Raw genomic sequence first — 6,340 nt, forward strand, 5'->3', positions numbered from 1 at the left:
TTCAGCCCGGGAAAAAGAGTTGTAGAGGCCCTCATTGCGCGTTAGAGAGAGAGAGAGATCTCTCTCTATAGCGCTGCTGTTACTCAAAGATTTGTGACAAAGTGACAAGCCAAGTGGGCCAATTACATGAGTTATATTTTGTCGTTGTCGGGTGGAAACCTTGTATGTCCAAAACCGTTTGTTTTGTATTTATCGTTTTAAAATTGTATTTAATCTAGTGAAAACAGCCGATCTACAAGCACACAACGCCTCGCATTGCGAGGCGTTGTGTGCTTGTAGATCGGCTGTTTTCACTACTTTTGTGCGACGGCCTGGTGTGATGAAGCAGGGCTTTGCGAAATAATTTACAAATTTTAAACTTGGAGATACAAGGTTTCTGCCTGACATTTTTTTCCTAATGGCCGGCCTGGACCAGCCGGGAATGAACTGGCCGTTCGGGAGTTGTCCCGCTTTTTCCCAATGGCCAGCACGTCCTTGGTCCTGATGCCCAGCCTGACCCACGGGAGCATGTCCACCCAGGCACTGTCTGTTTAAGGCCGGCCCGCAGAGCAGCTCTCTTTCATAGCAAAAGGTTCAAAAGTTCAAGTCCCCTAGGGGAACTGTGCTGAATATTTGGGGTATCTGCAACCTCAGGAAAAATATAAAGAATTCATTATTAGTTTTTCCTTGGTTGAAAACACCCACTTTTCCCATTCGTCACAAAAGTTTTTATTTATTTAATTGTTTTGTGGTTGTTGAAAATATACATAATATAGTGGGATCCTTTTATCACATTTCTCTTCTTCCTGGCACTAAACATTTTCAGATGGGTGTCAGAGGCTAAAAAGGTGCCTTGGCAACGTCGCCGTTGGGTGGAAACCTTGTGTCCAAAAACATTCCTTTTTTATCATGATTTAAAAGAAAAAAAGCCCTGTCCTGTCTAGCCAGCTGACCGAAGCCAAACAGGTCAGCACACAATGCTGTTTGTCTGGTAACAAATATGGATGAAACTCCTTGTGAACACTAAGCTTTGTTCACCGTTCCTGGAACAGCCTCTATGTAGGTCTAGATAGCATCATATGAATAGTAATAATGATAATAATAAAGCTTTGCTTCCCACACTCCTTCTGAATGAAACAACCTCAAGACGATACTTCTTATTATCATAGAAAACAAACAGGTAATGTTTAAGTGTAACCTGACTATTCCACCATGATATGATGGTGTGTGTGTGTGTGTGTGTGTGTGTGTGTGTGTGTGTGTGTGTGTGTGTGTGTGTGTGTGTGTGTGTGTGTGTGTGTGTGTGTGTGTGTGTGTGTGTGTGTGTGTGTGTGTGTGCGTGCGTGTGTGCGTGCGTGCGTGCGCGTGTGCGTTCACACACATCAGTACACAGTATCACTATGGTCATCATGGATCTGTCTTGATATTTCATATTTTATCCTAATTGGCTAACATTGGCTTTCAAAGTTCGCAGGATTGGTCCATTTTGAACAAAATGCCTCAAACCATGAGTGCCATTTCAGTGAAATGTTGCATGCACATTCCCAGTTAGTTTTTCTTTTTCCTCCCTATTTTAAAGTTTATGTACGACGTATGTTTTTATACAGTTTGTTACATTTTGTGTGAGTGTTTTTTTGCAAAACACATTTTTGGACACTGCTGAGTGCTCCCACAGATTTTGGCCTAAAATCACGCAAAGCGGTACACAGTATCTCTAAGTAAGAGTAAGAGTGTAGACATACTGTGTAGCGATTTGCTTGAATTTAGGGCCAAATGTGTAGGAGTAGTGTCCAAAAATGTGTTTAAAAAAATCGGCCTGAAGGTGGTGCTAAATGGGACAGATCCATGTTGATGAGATGAGTGTAGACATACTGTGTACCGATTTGCGTGATTTTAGGGCAAAAGTTGTAGGAGCAGTGTCCAAAAATGTGTTTTGATGGAATCGGCCTCATGGTGGCGCTAGAAGAGGGCCATGTGAGAATTGATGGAGGTTGTGGTTTGGCAGGCAAGGAGTGTGTGTGCAAAATTTGGAATGGATCGCCGATCAGGGCAAAAGTGTGACGTGTGACATGTGACTGACGGACTGACTGACTGACGGAAAGAGAGGTTTTGGCAAGACAGTGACGAATGGAGATCTAGGTGATGATCCAGTTGTCTCTATGTATGTGATCTTCATATATGGATATCCAGGTGATGATAGTCAGCAGCTTTGGTTTGCAAATGAATTTTGTCTTGGCGATTATGTGGAGCGTCCATATGGACATTGCCAAATATGGGCATTCCCAGATATGTGCTTAATATTGATGAAAATAAAAACAACTTAAATATTGTATGCATTTAACAGTTCATCATTTAACACCCGTCACAGGTTGATGATGTCATTCATCCATGTGTGGTCCGGCCCTTCAATTCCAAATATTTATTTGACGCTCATTTTCACCATATAGGAAGTATTACGTTGTTTTTTTTATTATATATGGACAAATGGCGTCATCAACTTGCGACAGGCATTGAGTAAAAATGCATGGACTTTTTCTAACATAAATTAAATATTTCAGGCGTTTTTAATGTGTTTCTCATTGCCAGGGATCCTTTTATCACAATTCTCTTCTTCCTGGCACTAAATATTTTCAGATGGGGGTCAGTGGCAACGTCGCTGTTGGGTGGAAACCTTGTGTACAAAAACATTCATTTTTTATCATGATTTAAAAGAAAAAAAAACCCTGCCCTGTCTAGCCAGCTGACTGAAGCCAAACAGGTCAGCACACAATGCTGTTTGTCTGGTAACAAATAAGGATGAAACTCCTTGTGAACACGAAGCTTTGTTCACCGTTCTATTCCTGGAACAGAAGCCATGTACTGTAGGTGTCGATAGCATCGTTGGAACAGCCTCTATGTAGGTCTAGATAGCATCATATGAATAGTAATAATGTTAACAAAGCTGCTTCCCAGACTCCTTCTGAATGAAACAAGCCCAAGACGATACTTCTTATTATCATAGAAAACAAACAGATACAGTTTGACCCAATAAAACCGGGAAAGCATCGGTGTCATTTTAGATTTTAGCTACTGTATAAAAACAACATGTTTTTTCAGATAGGATTTGGAACCTAAGGTATTGGTTTGGAAAGCGGATCTCAAAAGTAGTACAAGCTCAAAGTATGTCACTTCCTGCTTTGCTTTGAGCTTGTTCATCTGCTACTTCTCTTCTGGGGGCCCCTGGTAGAACTCATGTTCAGATGGGGGTCTCTACAACACACGTTCAGATGGGGGTCCCTGGTACAACACATGTTCAGATATGGGGGTCCCTGGTACAACACATGTTCAGATATGGGGGTCCCTGGTACATCATGTTGTACCAGGGACAGCTTTAGGCTTGTTTAAACACGTTGGGCTAAAAGGAAACACACACACACACGCACACGCACACGCACACGCACACACACACACACACACACACACACATTTTTTGGTAAAAGTTCATAAGAGAACAGGTTTTTGTGGATTCAACTATATATTAAAGCTGCAAGCAGCGATGACCGGGCCCTCACAGCTCTATACCCACGTCACAAGGGGCGCATCCACCATGATGTTACCACAATTAGAGTGTATTTATTTAGTGTATAATTATTACACTATTATTCTATTACACTTACACTATTATAATAATACACTTATTATGCTATTACACCTATTACACTATTGCACTTATTACACTGTTACACTATTATACTTATTGCACTATTACACCTATTACACCTATTACACCTATTACACCTATTACACTATTACACTATTACACCTATTACACTATTGCACTTATTACACTGTTACACTATTATACGTATTGCACTATTACACCTATTACACCTACTGTATTACACTTATTACACTACCAGTAAGACTCCCTAATCGGGAGATAAGCGACCATAGGTCGCTTATCTCCACAAATAGGGCAAAAATGGGTTTTTCCAAAATCTTCCTGATCCATGTTGATGACATGAGTGTAGACATGCTGTGTAGTGATTTCCGTGATTTTAGGGCAAAATCTGTAGGAGCAGTGTCCAAAAATGTGTTTTTCAAAATCGGCCTGAAGGTGGCGCTATATGGGACAGATTCATGTTGATGGGATGAGTGTAGACATACTGTGTAGCGATTTGCGTGATTTTAGGGCAAAAACTGTAGGAGCAGTGTCCAAAAATGTGTTTTAAAAATCGGCCTGCAGGTGGCGCTAGAAGAGGGCCATGTGAGAAATGAGGGGTGGGGTCTCCGCGTTGCCTTGGCGGACGAATAGATACCGGGGCCGGCTCTCCCGGACGCTCCTAGTGTGTGGTCCCCGGGAATTCCCCGTGAGCAGCCCCGTTGGGGTGGTCATTTGGTCATTTTTTACACTTGGGGGTCCCCCAGGGACCTGGGGGTCCCTGGCGCTCCGGGGGTCCTTGGAGGTTGTAGTTTGGCAGGTAAGGAGTGTGTGTGCAAAAGGTGGCATGGATGGGGGCAACGGTTGTGGAGATATGAGCAGGGCAAAAGTGTGACGTGTGACGTGAGTCACGGAGGGACATTTTTTTACACCTGGGGGTCCCCCAGGGACTTGGGGGTCCCTGGAGCTCTGGGGGTCCTTGGAGGTTGTAGTTTGGCAGGCAAGGAGTGTGTGTGCAAAAGCTGGCATGGATCGGGGCAACGGTTGCCGAGATATGAGCAGGGCAAAAGTGTGACTGACTGACTGACGGACTGACGGACAGCCCGTGGAGCTTTTGATAGTAAATGCGACCTACGGTCGCAATTACACTATTACACCTATTGCACCTATTACAAACCATTGAAAATATATAGCAAATAGGAACTACTAGTAAGACGCCTCAGGGTGACATGCAACCTCACCCTAAAGAGCGAGGCTATCTGGCCAGTGTATATCGGACCAGTTACCCAACAGTGACTGTTTGAGATTGGCAGGACATGCCCATATATGGGCATTACCAATGACATCGGGACAGGGATCTCCATATATGGGCATAGAACGGACAAGGGCGTAATTAATTCGCAAGTGTGATCTGGGAATGCCCATATATGGGCATTCCAAGATATGCCCTTAATATTGATGACACTGGGGCATGCAGGGATCTCCATATATGGGCATAAAATGGAGACCCCGAGATACTTAAACTCCTTCATGGGGTAAAATCTGGCCTCAGATATAGAGATGCTGATCCTCATCCCGGCTGCTGTACACTCTGTACTGCGAACCGATCCAGTGAGAGCTGAAGGTCTCGGACCGATGGTGCCATCAGGACCACGTCATCCGCAAAAAGCAACGATGCAACCCTTATATTAGCTCCCCGAGCCTTGTACCTTCTCCACCACCACTTCACCTCAAGATCCTGTCAATATGATATATTTATTTATCAACTGCTACATGCTCTTTTTGGCTACAGCCGTTGTCTTGTACATCTATAACAAGTTTTTTAACAAGATGAGGAAATTGGCATTGATAAATAAGTCACACATCGTAGATGTTATAGAGCACAGGTGCAGGTTGGATGGCAACATTAACAACTAATATGGTCATATGACCCAGCCAGTCACTGTAGGGACCCAAGAGATGGGGGAAAAAAAAGGCGATGAGGGAAAGTGACTCTCTGGAAAGTGTGTCATTTCAGCTAAAAGCTCTTGTGTGGGGAGTAGAAAGGTGTCATTTCACATATGGACACCCATGAGGGGAGGGAACCGTGTCAGGATAGGTGGAGGAGTTGGAGGGAGGTGGGAGGAGTGATGATGGGCAGAACCCAAAGCAGACCTTAAAAGGCCTTCCAGACGTCCTATTTTCAAGCTCAGGCGAGGAGAAGAAGACTGATCAACTTAACACCATCTGCTACACAAGACAACAGGTAAAAAGGATGAGGGCAGCAAGGGAAATTATTAAGATTTAGTTTTATTTGAATGCATTATTGGAACTTTTAATATTTTCCACTGGGGGCTGTAGGCCTTTCAGTGGGACATACATGTTCAGTAATATTTCAATATTGTAAAATGTTTTACTGTTTTACTAAAGGTAGGCCAATACAATCTTTCCCCGATTTAATTATTTGTTTTTATTGGTAGTTTTTGCCCACTGATAGTGTACATTGCGAGTAATTTGACCTTGTTGGATGTCACTATATATGGCCGCTGTTGATAATGAATAGATAGATACCTTTTATTTTCCTCTTTTTTATTGACTTTCCAGGCTGCAAAAAAAACTGTTCTTTTGAAACAACACCATAAGGGCGAGGTCACACCAAACTGTAAATCTGCCTATGGTGTTTTATTTGTTGTTGTTTTTTTTTTTATTATTATTAGCTAACCCTCTACTCACTGGTTGTAT

The sequence above is a fragment of the Nannobrachium achirus genome, assembly GCF_963921795.1.
Source record: "Nannobrachium achirus genome assembly, chromosome: 16".
NCBI classification, from domain to species: domain Eukaryota; kingdom Metazoa; phylum Chordata; class Actinopteri; order Myctophiformes; family Myctophidae; genus Nannobrachium; species Nannobrachium achirus.